At 41.4% G+C, this 17,544-nt stretch overlaps 1 pseudogene; it reads right to left on the bottom strand.

Annotated features, from left to right (window-relative positions):
* LOC139377352 (WW domain binding protein VOPP1-like) lies at positions 1 to 17,499 on the bottom strand (annotated as a pseudogene).
* Between the last annotated feature and the right edge of the window lie 45 nt (positions 17,500 to 17,544).

Genomic DNA, 17,544 nt, shown 5'->3' with positions numbered 1-17,544 from the left:
TTACCTCTTCTCTGATGCCTGCAGCACCTGTTCATAGGGTGGAGGAGGGAGGTTGCAGTAAGCAGGAGGGGTTGGGTGTGGGTAGGGTGCTGCCAAGTGGGAGGGGTAGGGATGGGGAAGGTAGGGGTGAGGATCATCCCTCCTGGGTCCCCATAGTTCTGCATGCTGGCCTGCTGCAGTCCTGGAGGACAAAGAGAGATAAATTAATGAAAACTCACGTAGTTCACCATCTACGCACAGTATTTTGTTTCGTAAGGTTGACGTAAATAATGTGGCCAGCAATACAGGGCATTTCACAAAAATACCACTGTTGTCCAGACTTGTCTGCTACACTGCCTGACTGCTACAGTGAAAGCTGAACTGAGTGACATTTGGTGTGAGAGAGGTCCGAATCTGAGCACGTGTTAAAGGCATAAATATGAATAAGCAGCATTTCTCAGCTCAGTTCCATTTGGTCCACTCAGTGACAGATTTTGGTGCAGCACTGAACTAGAATGTATCACATTTTAAAACTCAACACAGAAAACACATGGAATAATAGCACTATTATATTTTACTCTTCTTCCCTCCAGAGCCAAAACATGAAATATGAATACCCATATTTCCAGATCAATGAGTGGAGGGGCGTGTGTGTGTGTGTGTGTGTGTGTGTGTGTGTGTGTGTGTGTGTGTGTGTGTGTGTGTGTGTGTCAAAATAGCAAGAATGTGTTCAGAGTGACATCAGCCAGAATGGATCCAAGAAGCCGACCCAGTGTTAGTTCCACATTGCACCCTATTCCCTTCGTAGTGCACTACTTTTGGCCCAAACCCTATTTGTAGTGGACTATATAGGAACCAGTGTGCCATTTTGGATCCAGAATCAGAAAAAGAGAGTCAATCACTGTACTGAGATCCGAGACTGGTCCTTTCTGACCAGATTATTATAGTAAGTTGAGAAAAGTTCATTTGTACTCTGCTATGTATAAATGACTGCGCTGAGTCTGGAATAGTGGGAGATGAAAGGAGAAAAGGAAATAACTTGATGGGGGGTGGGATAAAATAGAGAAGATCTGGAGAGAGGCTGTGGTAGTGGGGTATTGAGTAAGAAAAGAAAAGTGAGAGGAGTGAGTGGGAGGAGAAAGAGTGGGAGAGGGAATAGAAGAGGAGGAAGTGCATATGGGACTCACCTGGAGCTGTCATTGGGTGTCTGGTGAATGCCACATTAAAGGTGTCTTCAGGAAGGGGGGAGGGGTACATGCATCTGCGGATGAAGAACCCCGCCCCACAGCAGAACAACACACCCATCATCATCAGCAGCAGCCTGCAAACAAAGACAGCAAAAACGTACATAATACACGCTACTTAACCATCAATTCATGGCTTTACATAGTCAGACTAAGAGATAAAAGAAAGATGGCATGAAAGGAATAAGGAGCTTCAAGATGTTCTGACTGAGGAAATTAAACTTGAGTCTTCTGTGATATCAGTGGTAGTTGTTGATAGAATTCATGGGCTCAATTTACTGGACTGAAAGAGTTCATCCTTGACAGAAATTTCTACTACACTAGTATAGGAATACCTTAATAGCCCAATATGGATATTAATTGGATTGTCTCTGAATGTTTGAAAAGGCTGAGGGACCTTGCTTTGTCTTTTCTGTCTGCAAAAATACCTTTCATAAGCTTTGTTTAAACCTGGTGCTAATGTAGCACATGGGGATGTGTGAAACTTATTGTGTCCCCACTTGCACCAGTGAATAGCTAGTTTTTCGTGTGGCACCAACTGGTAAGAAGATGCTTCAAGAGGGCGGTCACGTGCTAGCAAGGCAAAGGTCCTGAGTTCTTGTCAGGCATGGGCCGAATCGGAAGGAAGTGATACTCACTAAGCAAGCAGCGTGACGTCGTTTACAGTGGTGCCGTGACCCAGATTAACAGTTGCGCTCAGATCAATGATGGGATCGCTGTTGAGTAAGTTTAAGTGGTGAATGGAGCATATGGGGATGTGTGATGCCCCACCACCACATATGGGTGCCCCACCACCACAGAAAGCACTGAGCTAAGCTGAATCACCTGCAATTTGGAGCTACCTTACTCAAGAAAGCAAAAAAATAGAAAATTATTAAATCAATGTTTGTTTGTTTTTTACATTGTTTGCAAACTGATATGTGACACGTATTAATACCAAAATAACATGCAAAACAGGGGGGCCACTGCATAAGACAATGGTGCCACCTGTCAATGATTTTTTTAAATGGTCTCACTGTCAAGATCTGTCTACACTTGTGAGATATCCAGACCAAATGCGTGCCTAACTACCTCCGGAGGTGGTCAGGGAGATCAGATCACAATGCATATTTTTTTGTATTTTTTTGTCTACACCTGTCCAAATTTTTTTGGGCACAATCAGATTGTGGACAAGATCAGGACAAAGGACACATGTTAGCACCAGGTATAAATGGGGCCATTGTCTTATTGAATCTGATTTAAGATGGGGGCTAGGTGAAGGATTCATTCTAAATTATAAACTGGGTGGTTCGAGCCCTGAATGCTGATTGTCTGACAGCCGTGGTATATTTAAGGAATAAGGCATGAGGGGGTGTGGTATATGGCCAATATACCACGGCTAAGGGCTGTTCGTGTTGTGCATAAGGAGTGCCTGGCTACAGCCCAACCACAATTGTTATTATCAACTTGTTACCAACGTAATTAGAGCAGTTAAAATAAATATTTTGTCTTACCCCTGGTATAAGGCTGTCAGCCAATCAGCATTCAAGGCACGAATCACCAAGTTTATAACAGAAGTTATACCACAGGTATGACAAAAAATATATATTTTTACTGCTCTAATTACGTTGGTAACCAGTTCATAATAGCAATAAGGCACCTCGGGGGTTTATGGTATATGGCCAATATACCATGGCTAAGAGCTGTATCCAGTTGAGTCGTGCGTAAGAACAGCCCTTAGCCGTGGTATATTGGCTATATACCACCCCCACGCCTTATTGTTTAAATATAGTATAGGGACCTTTCTTTCAAACTGGTGTACTGAACTGATGAACAAACTAGTCAAGACCAATGTTCCCTCCTGAAGGACTGCTGCGCTGAAGAAATATCAAAATGGAGTATAATTGTATTGGCCGAGGTAGCCCACGAGCGGTCCTTCAATCACCCAGTTCAGATCAGTGCGTACAGCAGCGCGTGTGCGTGCACATGTTGATATTCTTTGCGAGTTATTAGATAAGTATAGGTAAGTATAGGTCAGCAACAGGGAGATACTTCTTCACACAAGAGCACAAAATCTGTAGGCTACATTTCAAGTTGTCTTTGAAAAGTCAGTCAGATAAAAAACGTATGTCTTAAAGGGGCAGTGTCGTATTTTGAGACAGGCTTGAATATGCAAATAGCCAGCCTACATTGTAATAATCATACATTTTGTTTTGTAAAGTGGTTTCTTGGTCATACAACACAATACAAAGCAATTTACAGTCACCTATTTGGCCCATGGTGTTAAAGACCAAGTAAAAAATCATTAATTGATGTCAAGCCCTTCATAATGTAAAAACGCTTTTAAAAGTCTCATGCAATGTAGGCCTGTACTGAACACCACATATAGGTTACTGTAGGCTATATCATAGAAATCAAAAGCTATTTCCATGTGAACATTTTATGAGATTTGCTCCATTGGTTTTGTTGGTAGGTCTACTTTATGCTCAAATAGCCACAATAGCCTATTGGCAACCATCTAAAACTGTAAGGGTACAGCCTTAGTGTTGACTGTAAACACGTGCCAGGAGTTGCACAAAAATCTCATAATGTTCAAGTTTCCGCTTACAAGACATAAAATATGCTCAGTTCCCCCCAAAATTTGAGGGAGCACTGGTCAAGAGGAACTTCTATGCTGAAGTATGACAAATAATTTTAGACCCAAGCCACCCCCTGTACCCGGACTTTGAACTACTCCCCTCTGGGCACAGGTATTGGGCACCCCTCAGCAGGAAAAACAGAACTAGACAATCATTTGTGCCAGGTGTGATATCCCTCCTAAATAGCTCGGGCTAATGTTCCTACCGACCCAGTAAGGCCAGCAGGCTACTCTCTTTTTATTGGTATGTAACTGTTATGAAAGTTGTATTGTCAATTTGATGTGTTATTTAAACGCCACTTTAAACGTGTACATGACACTGCAACAAAATATCCCCATGGGGACAATTAAGTCAGTAAAGTAAAGAAACCCACACACACCACAGGAGGCTAGTGGCAACTTAATTGGGGAGGATGGGCTCATAGTAATGGCTGGAACGGAGTGAATGGAATGTTATTGAACACATCAAACACATGGCTTCCATGTGTTTGAAACCATTCCATTTACTTCATTCCAGCCATTATGAGAAGTCCTCCCATCAGCAGCCTCCTGTGGTACACACACACACACACACAAGAGAGAGCAGTTTCTGACTGAATTGCATATTAGGATCATGTCATAACAATTAAGCATTTCACTGTGAGCCAGTGTAGCTATTTTAAGCTACAGCAAGAAGCCCTCGCATGAGGGGCATGTTCTAAGTAGAAACAAAAGAGTTCCCAAAGGACCACAAACTCTATGAACAAACTAATGTCTTATGCATAAATGCACACAAGTACATGCAGGGAGCAGGTTGATGCGAGAGAGAGTGAAAAATACAGAGCGAGACAGAAAGAAGATTGAGAAAAAGAGAGAGAGGAGGGAGGAGAGAAGTAAGACTGGCAGGCTATTATTGAGGGAACTCACCAAAAGTACCATAGTCTCTGGATGGAGAGGGCTCGGACACAGCACCGTGTCCCAGAACAGTCCTCATACGATCGGCATCTAAGTCCTCATACGATCGGCATCTACAATATATATATATACACACACACACACACACACACACACACACACACACACACACACACACACACACACACACACACACACACACACACACACACACACACACACACACACACACACACACACACACACACACAGAGGAAAAGGTTATTCCAATCACCAGCATCTAGAATACTGACTAAGAGAAGGCTTTTGTGCAAACAGTATAGTCTTCCAACATCCCTATCAAAACACATTAACAAATGGCAGTTCTCATAAGCACAGTACAATTTACAATACTGCCAGGAAAGTCTGAGAAAAATACCAAGTGGCCCAGTAAAATAGACACGTCAAGCAGATGAAAACTGCTCTGCGGTCTAAGATGAATATTGAGTAAACTATTGAGGGTACACTGAGTTTAGTTCCACGTCCATTCATTTCAGTTTGTCTCGAGTCCCTGAGCTGAAATTGGATCGCTATCTGAACCCCCTGCAGATCAATTGTCAGCATCTGTATAGAGGAAATCTAATGATGAATTGTTCTCTGTGACTTGACTACTGTGTGTGCGACACACACACACACACACACACACATACCCTCGCCCAGATACAAAAAGTTTTCTACGTCAAATATTGGAACTTTTAGGTAGCCATTTTTTTTATTTATTTTTTTAAAATTAACAATTAATCATACTTAGTCAAAATTATTATTATAGGATAATATGTTTGATACAGTGTGATGTTTTTTTGATGGGGTGGGGCTGATTGTGTCAGGCAGAGATGTGATTTGGCAGTTCCAGTCTTCAGATCTGCCCTGCACAGAGAGCAGCAGTGTCTGATGTTTTTCAAGGGCGTATAGCAGCTTCAGTTTTAAACATGGAGGAGAGATTATTTATGGAATCATTACAGATTTCAGAGAAATGTTCATCATCCACTGAGCTGCACAGAACGTTAAATCCTCTGGCTAAATAGACAGCAAACCACTTCCATGACAAATCCTCCTCAACATTTAAAATGCTCCCTCTCCTACTGTCAGTATTTTGTACTGTATTTCAACACCAGCCGTACTAGAAGGGTGAGAGCTAATTTACCAGCTTTCAGCATTAAAGTGATACTTCAGGATTTTGGCAATGAGACCTTTTATTTACTTCCCCAGATTCAGATTAATTTATAATTCACTGTATCACAATTCCAGTGTGTCTGAAGTTTACATATCATGGCTTCAGAAACTCTGGTAGACTAATTGAAATAATTTGAGTCAATTGGAGGTGAACCTGTGGATGTATTTGAAGGCCTAACTTCAAACTCAGTGCCTCAGTGCAATAGTACGCAAGTTTAAACACCATGGGACCAAGCAGCCGTCATAATGCTCAGGAAGGAGACGCGTTCTGTCTCCTAGAGATGAACGTACTTTGGTGCGAAAAATGCAAATCAATCCCAGAATAACAGCAAAGGACCTGGTGAATATGTTGCAGGAAACAGGTACAAAAGTATCTATATCCACAGTAAAACAGGTCTTATATCAACATAACCTGAAAGGCCGCTCAGCAAGGAAGAAGCCAATGCTCCAAAACCGCCATAAAAAATCCAGACTACGGTTTGCAACTGCACATGGGGACTAAGATCGTACTTTTTGGAGAAATGTCCTCTGGTCTGATGAAACAAAAATAGAACTGTTTGACCATAATGACCATCGTTATGTTTGGAGGAAAAAGGGGGAGGCTTGCAAGCCTAAGAACACCATCCCAACCGTGAAGCACGGGGGTGGCAGCATCATGTTGTGGGTGTGCTTTGCTGCAGGAGGGACTGGTGCACTTCACAAAATAGATGGCTTCATGAGGTAGGAAAATTATGTGGATATATTGAAGCAGCATCTCAAGACATCAGTCAGGAAGTTAAAGCTTGGTCGCAAATGGGTCTTCCAAATGGACAATGCCCCCAAGCACACTTCCAAAGTTGTGCCAAAATAGCTTAAGGACAACAACGTCAAGGTATTGGAGTGGCCATCACAATGCCCTGACCTCAATCCTATAGAAAATTTGTGGGCAGAACTGAAAAAGCGTGTGCGAGCAAGGAGGCCTACAAATCTGACTCAGTTACACCAGCTCTGTCAGGAGGAATGGGCCAAAATTTACCCAACTTATTGTGGGAGGCTTGTGGAAGGCTATCCGAAACGTTTGACGTTACACAATTTATAGGCAATGCTACCAAATACTAATTGAGTGTATGTAAACTTCTGACCCACTGGGAATGTGATGAAAGAAATAAAAGCTGAAATAAATCATTCTCTCTACTATTATTCTGACATTTCACATTCTTAAAATAAAGTGGTGATCCTAACTGACCTAAGACAGGGAATTATTACTCGGATTAAATGTCAGGAATTGTGAAAAACTGAGTTTAAATGTATTTGGCTAAGGTGTATGTAAACTTCCGACTTCAACTGTATCTAAGAAAGTAATAATAAGTGTATGTTGTGTAGTAAGCTGTTAGTAGCCCATGTGCCTCACCCTAATCATTTCGTCTATTTTCACCAATTCAGTATTGTAAACATATCGTTCGTGGCCACACGTGTCAAATTAAAAGCTTCTTTAACGCATCAAATAGTGTTATATGATGTGTATCTTTTTTGACACATAAAAGACCCAAACGGCGTTTCATGTGCCTCACCCTAATAATTATATTTTCACCTCTTAATTCTATTCTCACCCTAATAATTTTATTTTCACCTACTGTTTTAACTTGGTGGTGCACATGTAGCCTATAACCTGTTTTAGAGAAATGTAATCATTGAGCTTTCCTTGTCTGTTTATATGCCCCTTTTATTTATCCTACGGTTCTAGCTTGTTGTACAAGGAGTGTACTGTAAGAACTGCCCATGTTCTGAATTCTGTCACTGTACATTTCAAAAGTGCTGCTGTTGGGACAGCTTTATGTAGGCCCTCACAGTTTGTGGGCACCGTTCGTCACCGTAATAGTGCAATTAATGTATTGTTTAGTCTTGTGTAGTGACTTTGCTGGCATGCATCCCACATTTTGTTTTTTTCCCCCCACTAAGATTTACACGCTAAAATCACCACTGCACTAGTGCAATGACGAAGTTTATAGGTATCTGCTAGCATTCTAGCAGATACTCTTAACTTCCTTCATACTGGTATGGTAGAAAAATGACAAGATTATGTTATAATACTGTTTATGCATCAAATAAGGTTTGATGAGTACTCTCATCTGTGTCTGTGGGACTGGGGTTGGGCTTGGGCCTTGGCGACTGGGCCTTGGCGCTAGCAATTGATTTATGATGCCTTGGTGATAGAACCTACAGCCTGCATTCCATAGAATGAGTTGGTGTTTGTATACTGTGAGGTACCAGGGAGGAGATGTCTCTGGTGTGGGCGGCTGATAGGAGGAACCTTGTCTTAGGGGTCAAACCCTCGTTTCTATACAATTTGAACAGTCCTCACAGTAAATGTTATCTGGCTGGGGGATACTCTTTCTCACATACAAATCCTAACCTTTATGATTCATACAAACTTTTCCAGACATCTGTTGTTTGTCACGTATTCAGGAGTATGTGTCTTAACTATGAAATAGTGTGGCTCGGTTCTGCTCGTTGAGTTCTCGCATCACATTTCAGAGTGTGGAATCCACCCGCTTCATTGCAATAATGAATCGATATTAAATAAAGATGACAAGAAATTACAAAGTCTCGCTCCTTTGAATCAGAAATATTCCACGGCACTGGACACAGAGACATAAAAATTGTATCCACTAGTTCTTCTGACTCTGGGGAAGTAGATAAAGGACATCATTGTCAAAATCCCGAAGTATAACCAGAGACTCTGGGTTCACGACCAGGCTCTGTCGCAGCCGACCGCAACTGGGAGGTCCGTGGGGTGACGCACAATTGGCCTAGCGTCGTCCGGGTTAGGCCGGTAGGGATATCCTTGTCTCATCGCGCACCAGCAACTCCTGTGGCGGGCCGGGCGCAGTGCGCGCTAACCAAGGTTGCCAGGTGCATGGTGTTTCCTCCGACATATTGGTGCGGCTGGCTTCCTGGTTGGATGCGCGCTGTGTTAAGAAGCAGTGTGGCTTGGTTGGGTTGTGTTTCGGAGGACGCATGACTTTCGACCTTCGTCTCTCCCGAGCCCGTACGGGAGTTGTAGCGATGAGACAAGATAGTAACTACTAATAATTGGATACCACGAAATTGGGGAGAAAAAGAAAAATCCAGAAGTATCCTCTGAAGGCCATCCATTACACAAGTCATTAGCAGCACATCGCTAGGGGCCCGATTTCAATTGAGGAAAGTATGCATTTCTTATGCACTTTTCAGTAATCGGTATTCAGACTTACCTTATTAAGGTGTGTAACAGGCTTTGCAGGCGTGGTTCCCTTACGCGCTGAATAAATGTAATTTAACTGCTGAAAACTCTCCCACTTGCTGGCAACAGATTTTTTCACGCCGTTTTCATTCAACAGGGTTTTCAGTACATTTATGTTAAGCCATCCCTTTAAATACGGTGTACATTCATTTTGTTGACAGACTAGAATGCATTAAGATAATAGGTTCAGAAAATAGGGAACGATGAAAGAAAGCCATCTAAATAAATACATATTCGTCTCCGTATCGACACCAACTGGTAGATTTAAAAATATTCAGATCTTGTAGATTATTTATGCAAATTTTAGGGTTAGGAAAGTATGTATGAATCATAAAAAAATGCTGGTTTGGAGAGACTTTAGCAATGAAATATATTGATGAATAAAAAATACAGTGGTTTGAGTCATTCTGAAAATTGCCACATTGGTAATGTTGGAAGATTAGTGCATATAGAATTAAAATAGGGAGAATAGTGTACAATAGTAGGCTATACTCACCTCTATTGCCTATGCTAACCATGGAACTGTGTGATGACACAGCTAAGTATTGCGACATGCTTTGGGTTCAAACTGTACAGTTTGGTCTGCACTCTGCTCCATAACGATTGAATTAGCCTACATGCAGTGGCGATTTTAGCATGTTTTTATTTATTTAATTTTATTTAACCAGGTAGGCTAGTTGAGAACAAGTTCTCATTTGCAACTGCGAACTGGCCAAGATAAAGCAAAGCAGTTCGACACATACAACAACACAGAGTTACACATGGAATAAACAAACATACAATCAATAATACAGTACAATCATCTATATACAGCATGTGCAAATGAGGTAGGATAAGGGAGGTAAAGGCAATAAATAGGCCATGGTGGCAAAGTAATTACAATATAGCAATTAAACACTGGAATGGTAGAATGTGCAGAAGATGTACAGTGGGGCAAAAAAGTATTTAGTAAGCCACCAATTGTGCAAGTTCTCCCACTTAAAAATATGAGAGAGGCCTGTCATTTTCATCATAGGTACACTTCAACTATGACAGACAAAATTAGAAAAAAAATCCAGAAAATCACATTGTAGGATTTTTTATGAATTTATTTGCAAATTATGGTGGAAAATGAGTATTTGGTCACCTACAAACAAGCAAGATTTCTGGCTCTCACAGACCTGTAACAACTTCTTTAAGAGGCTCCTTTGTCCTCCACTCGTTACCTGTATTAATGGCACCTGTTTGAACTTGTTATCAGTACAAAAGACACCTGCCCACAACCTCAAACAGTCACACTCCAAACTCCACTATGGCCAAGACCAAAGAGCTGTCAAAGGACACCAGAAACAAAATTGTAGACCTGCACCAGGCTGGGAAGACTGAATCTGCAATAGGTAAGCAGCTTGGTTTGAAGAAATCAACTGTGGGAGCAATTATTAGGAAATGGAAGACATACAAGACCACTGATAATCTCCCTCGATCTGGGGCTCCACGCAAGATCTCACCCCGTGGGGTCAAAATGATCACAAGAACGGTGAGCAAAAATCCCAGAACCACACGGGGGGACCTAGTGAATGACCTGCAGAGAGCTGGGACCAAAGTAACAAAGCCTACCATCAGTAACACACTACGCCGCCAGGGACTCAAATCCTGCAGTGCCAGATGTGTCCCCCTGCTTAAGCCAGTACATGTCCAGGCCCGTCTGAAGTTTGCTAGAGAGCATTTGGATGATCCAGAAGAAGATTGGGAGAATGTCATATGGTCAGATGAAACCAAAATAGAACTTTTTGGTAAAAACTCAACTCGTCGTGTTTGGAGGACAAAGAATGCTGAGTTGCATCCAAAGAACACCATACCTACTGTGAAGCATGGGGGTGGAAACATCATGCTTTGGGGCTGTTTTTCTGCAAAGGGACCAGGACGACTGATCCGTGTAAAGGAAAGAATGAATGGGACCATGTATCGTGAGATTTTGAGTGAAAACCTCCTTCCATCAGCAAGGGCATTGAAGATGAAACGTGGCTGGGTCTTTTAACATGACAATGATCCCAAACACACCGCCCGTGCAACGAAGGAGTGGCTTCGTAAGAAGCATTTCAAGGTCCTGGAGTGGCCTAGCCAGTCTCCAGATCTCAACCCCATAGAAAATCTTTGGAGGGAGTTGAAAGTCCGTGTTGCCCAGCAAAAGCCCCAAAACATCACTGCTCTAGAGGAGATCTGCATGGAGGAATGGGCCAAAATACCAGCAACAGTGTGTGAAAACCTTGTGAAGACTTACAGAAAACGTTTGACCTCTGTCATTGCCAACAAAGGGTATAACAAAGTATTGAGATCAACTTTTGTTATTGACCAAATACTTATTTTCCACCATAATTTGCAAATAAATTCATTAAAAATCCTACAATGTGATTTTCTGGATTTTTTTTCTCATTTTGTCTGTCATAGTTGAAGTGTACCTATGATGAAAATTACATATTTTTAAGTGGGAGAACTTGCACAATTGGTGGCTGACTAAATACTTTTTTGCCCCACTGTATGTGCAAGTAGAGATACTGGGGTGCAAAGGAGCAAGATAAATAAATACAGTATGGGGATGAGGTAGATTGGATGGGCTAATTTACAGATGAGCTATGTGCAGGTGCAGAGATCTGTGAGCTGCTCTGACAGCTGGTGTTTAAAGCTAGTGAGGGAGGTAAGAGTCTCCAGCTTTAGTGATTTTTGCAGTTCGTTTCAGTCATTGGCAGCAGAGAACTGGAAGGTGAGGCAAAAGGAAGAATTGGCTTTGGGGGTGACCAGTGAGATATACCTGCTGGAGCACGTGGGGCAAAAAAAACTAAAATGTGGGATACATGCCAGCAAAGTCACTACACAACGTGGGGCAAAAAAAAAGTAAAATGTGGGATACATGCCAGCAAAGCCACTACACAACACAACACTAAACTATACATTAATTGCACTACAATGGTGACAAATGGTACCCACAAACTGTTAGGGCCTACATAAAGCTGTCCCAACAGCAGAGTCCCAACACCTTACTACTGCTACACCTGGCTATTAGCGGAGCCTTATCTGGCAGGGCTACAGTTCATTCAGCCTCATTTACTGCCTTTTAAAAAAACATAGCTGACATTGCTGACTTGCTTAAACAAATGTGGTTTCTACTGACAAATGAGATGTACAAACTATTGCATAAGGGGACGACAAGCAGATAAGGGGCCATCCGTAATTTCGATGAAGACATTAATGAGCGAGTTAGGACGGACGTAGTCTATTTAACTATTTGTTCAGCACTTTTGAAATGTACAGCAACATAATTCAGAACATGGGCTGTTCTTACAGTGTTCTCCCTGTATACCAAGTCAGAACCATAGGATAAATTAAAGGGGCATATACTGTAAGACAATGAAAGCTCTTACAATATTCGATGATTACATTTCTCAAAAACAGGTTATAGGCTACATGTGCACCACCAAGTCATAACAGTAGGAGAAATTAAGAGGTGAAAATATACCAAATTATTAGGGTGAGGCACATTGGCTAATTACAGCTTACTACACAACATACACTTAGTATTACTTTCTTTGCTACAGTGTGCATATCTCCCTGGCATATTACATAATTTATGCATCAGCATACAAGACATTTTTGGACTCACCTTGTTGTGCTGTGCTCACTTGAACAGGAAGGTGTCGCGGCGGTCCTTCGTGGGCAAATTTTGTCATCAAACTTTGTCATCAAAGTCTGGCATTCTCTGGATTTATGGTGCTTTCAAGACAACTGGGAACTCGAGAAAAAAAAAGTTGAATCATGATGATGTCAGTGATCTTCAGGTTGTAGCTCTAAAAAGAAGCCTCAGTTCCAAATTTACAATTCCGAGTTGGATGAAAGTTCAAAAAGTATTTTCCCAGTCGTAGCTAATTTCCCGAGTTCTCAGTTGTCTTGAACTCACTAAAGTCCGATTTTGGAGTTCCGAGTTAACAGTTGTTTTGAGCACGGCACAAATGATGATTCATTGACAGCATGGCCAATGCTGAATGTTTATAATTTTAAACTAGGAAAAGAGACCCTTAATCTTAGACTTGGGACTACACAGCCACTCCACTGAATAGCAGGTTAATGGTTGTTTTGCAATGCTTGCAGTTAGCCACTGATTCCTTCCAAACCACTCATTGTTGAATTTGCAATTTCCAACTTGTGTAATATTTATGTCCAATATCCGATGAGCACCGATTTTATCTATAATTTCTCTTCATTATTTCTCTTCATATGATTAGGATTAAAAAGGATTTGCCAGTAGATTGTTGACTTGATTCATGATGGTGACTGTTAGCTAAGATTTTGAAAGTATGATGTTGACATGATCAGACCAAGCAAAAAAAGAAATGTCCCTTTTTCAGGACCCTGTCTTTCAAAGATAATTCGTAAAAATCCAAATAACTAAACCCCCCCCACAAAATGAAATTCTACAAATGTAGGGCTCTAAATAGGCTCTGGATCACCACTGCATACGTCTTTTTTTCTAAAACAGATCTAAAACAAGTGTAATTTATATTTACAATTCCCTTATCCAAACTAATTACTCATTTATCTAGCTCCTTTCAATAGTTCTTATCAAGTTGTGAATTACAGTGCATGGAGAATACTGTTATTTCTATCAAAAGAAATTAAGGAGATGTTTTTTCCACTTGGAACCAGTAGGTTCTTTCGACCTTATTCATGGTTTACTCTCGGGTAAAAGTGGTGGAATTATGAGGGAATTAAGTCAAGGTCAGATTACAGCGTAATTATAAACACACCACCACACCTTAATTTCTTAGATCTCCACCAGAACTAATAGCAGAGCTATTAGAGCATGCTATTCCCATGATTAAGTTCAGAATACGCAAAGAGAGAAAAGTGCATAAAAATGGAATGACGTTCCATTTACACTCGTGTCGGATGGGCATAGAGCTGAGCCAGCAGTCTCTTAATAGTGCACTATAATTCCACACAGTCTGCCTGCACTATACTCTATTTCAGTAGATCTGTGTGTGCACTTTTTTTTTTACAGAGGCAATGCAATCCAAATCTCCCAGTCAATGCAGTAAAGATCTCCTTTCTCTACCACCATAACTTCAACTCCTACTGATGTATCACCACTGTAATGCGTTTCCAAAAGCATAGTGGCCAGCTTAGTGGCCAACATGTCTTTATAATTTCAAAGACTTGGTCTGAAGACTAATGCTTAGCCCGTTAGTTCAATGATTTAGATCGAAATCAAAGATCTTCAATGAGGTGATTTCTCAACCCAGTGGATGCTGTGTGGGATTTGATGATTGGATTGGGAAAAGTTACAGCTTATTCTTTCTTTCCCCTCGCCGCTTCGACGGCATCCTATATGAATGACAGCCAAAATCAATCAGTCATAGGCCGGTATTAACTCATTAGAACTTTTCCAATCTGGCGATCTCGCTGTATTCATCCACATCCAGGGACCACTTTCTTTAATCAAACACAACCCGGTCTTTAAACAAGCCAGAGGGAATCAATAGACTGCACTCTTTAAGTTCACAAACAGTTCAATCAGCAGCATACCACCCTGCATCCCACTGCTGGCTTGCTTCTGAAGCTAAGCAGCCTTGGTCCTGGTCAGTCTCTGGATGGGAGACCAGATACTGCTGGAGGTGCTGTTGGAGGGCCAGTAGGAGACACACTTTCCTCTGGTCTAAAAAAAAATATCCCAATTCTCAAGGCAGTGATTGGGGACATTCCCCTGTGTAGGGTGCTGTCTTTCAGATGGGATGTTAAATGGGTGTCCTGATTCTCTGTGGTCACTGAAGATCCCATGACACTTATAGTAAGAGTAGGGGTGTTAACCCTGGTCTCCTGGCTAAATTCCCAGTCTGGCCTTCATACCATCATAGTCACCTAATCATCCCCAGCTTACAATTGGCTCATTCATCTCCTCTCCCCTGTAACTATTCCCCAGGTCGTTGCTGTAAATGAGAATGTGTTCTCAGTCAACTTACCTGGTTAAATGAAGATGTGTTGTAAAATATGAATGTCTTAACAATAAATATAATGTATGCTACAATTAAATGTTGTCTGTGTCCAGGTAATTTAGTTACCCATGTGTGTGTACAGTATACTTACATTAAATGGACGGGGTAGCCTCCTTCAAAATACCAGCAGTAGTTCTTGGAAGCTGTGCACTGTCAATGACAAGAAGAAAACTAGTCATTGATTTATATTTGCTGGTATGAGATCAGAGGGCAAGTCAGAGGGAAAATTAAGTGTTCGGCATTTAAGTAGGAAACTTGTAAACCATGTGAATACCTTGTAGTTTTATTTCTCTGTGATGTGCCAGATGTGACCAAACAGAACTTGGTTGGCTTTTCATTGACAAGTAAGTGATACAAAAATCACTTACTGTAAGCAAAGTTTATATTTGATGAACCAAACTTCTATTTCATGCAATGCTCTATGTTCAGACGCCAACTCAAGATGATTGTGAACCGGTGACTGCAAAGTCCAGACCAGACCAGAACCCACTATGCACACATACAGTTCAATGCCACCTCTGTCAGACTAGGCCCAGCACCTAATGTATAACAAGCCTCTAAAATGAGATACTAGAGAAAAATAGTCTGTGGGCTCTCACTATTATCTGCCCTCACTAGACATAATCACACTATTCCCCAGTGTTATTTTCTATGGCTCTGGCTTCTATGATGATGAGACATCCATTTTTGTTTGATGTCCATCCATCACCATGTAAGGTATGTGTGAGCTGTGAGGTGAGCCGGCTAGCCTTGGCCTTTATTGGATGGGAGTAATTGTGAGAAACACTCCAGCCTAGATCTGCCAGGTGGATGTTTGTGTCCACGGTCAATTGCAGCATGTCCCTTCCATTTACACTCATGGCAAGGGGACAAAGCAGCCCCTGAGCAGGACTGGAGTCTGCTTTTGGTCATCAGCAGAGGAGCTGGGCTCACGAACAATACCACAAAGAGCTGTTTGTCACTGCTTCAGTTCTGTCACAATTAACAACGATTAGAAGAGGACGAGATGCCTGTGTGTATGTGTGCGTGCAAATGAGTGAACTGCAGGTGTGTGTGAGTGCATGTGTCTGTTTGTATGTGCAGTCAGCTTTGTAAAATGGTATTGTGTGATCTATTTATTTGATGTTATTGGATGGACCCAAATGGTCTAGAGGCAAGACAAGGCCAAACTAATTGTGGTACATATGATATGATCCAGGCTGATGTAAATATGAGTCCAGTAAGACTTCAATGAATGGTGAGTTTTTCTAAATATTGTTTCATTTCAAGAATATAGATTTTAATACATTATGTACAGAATATAATTCAATATACCACGGATTTATGTGACCGTACATAATTGCCTAGCGTTCATAGGCCTAAATAGTTCTCAATAGCCCACAACTTCTGCAGCAGCAGGGCGCATTGTTTTGTTGACTTTCAATAAACCCCAAGGCTATAATATTTCAGAGAACAACGAGACAGTTCTGAAGATCGTCATACCCAGGCCGAAACCTTTTAACGGAAACAAAAAGAGGACAACAATGATTCACTTTAACATTGAATTGAATTTCTGACTAAAAATATCAGACTCACCTCATCCACTAACCAAAACAGAAGTATGATTCCACACAGAACTGGCATCATTCACGAAATGTCAACTCCGCTCACGGACAGTAGCCTCCACCTAAATACCGTGATAGTCCAAAATGAATCAGACATGTTTAGAAATCATTTGTCGCCACATAGTGCGTTTGGTGAGCCACCGGCCATGACTCCGATGTTTGGTCGACTGTCGGTGACATTGGTCAATACGGTTTCAGTCCATCAAGCAATCGGAGTTGGTCTCTTCTTCACAGTTGAGTTTGTCATTATCTTTTGCATTAAATTGTATCGAACGTAGCCTATTATTTTCACACACATAAAGATGATAAGGCGACACACCCCCACAGTAACTCTAAGAACACTGCAATCAAAGACGCAGAAGCACTGCTTGAAAGCAATCGCAAACCATTGAACATGTTGAGCTTTTTTTTTAACCCAGGACAGGCTATGAGTCCACACTGTCACAACTTCAGTGTCACAACATTTAGATCACACAAATCATATGCAGTACAGGCAATGCAATACAGGTTTTGTCATTTGTAAAAATAATGAGTATTTCATAAATGTATTTATTTTTCGCTTAATGATCTTATTGGTGTGGATTTACCCTGTTTCAGGAGTAACCCAGTGTTCTCTCTGATCAGCATCAGCTCTACTCTGTGAGGCTATCAACAGAAGCAGATGGTACAGGCAGGAGCAACACTCATGTCCATCGACTGGTAACCATAG

The sequence above is a fragment of the Oncorhynchus clarkii genome, chromosome 20, assembly GCF_045791955.1.
Source record: "Oncorhynchus clarkii lewisi isolate Uvic-CL-2024 chromosome 20, UVic_Ocla_1.0, whole genome shotgun sequence".
Taxonomy (NCBI): domain Eukaryota; kingdom Metazoa; phylum Chordata; class Actinopteri; order Salmoniformes; family Salmonidae; genus Oncorhynchus; species Oncorhynchus clarkii.
Note: the sequence above shows the minus strand (reverse complement) of the source record. Positions and strands in the feature narration are given on the sequence as shown.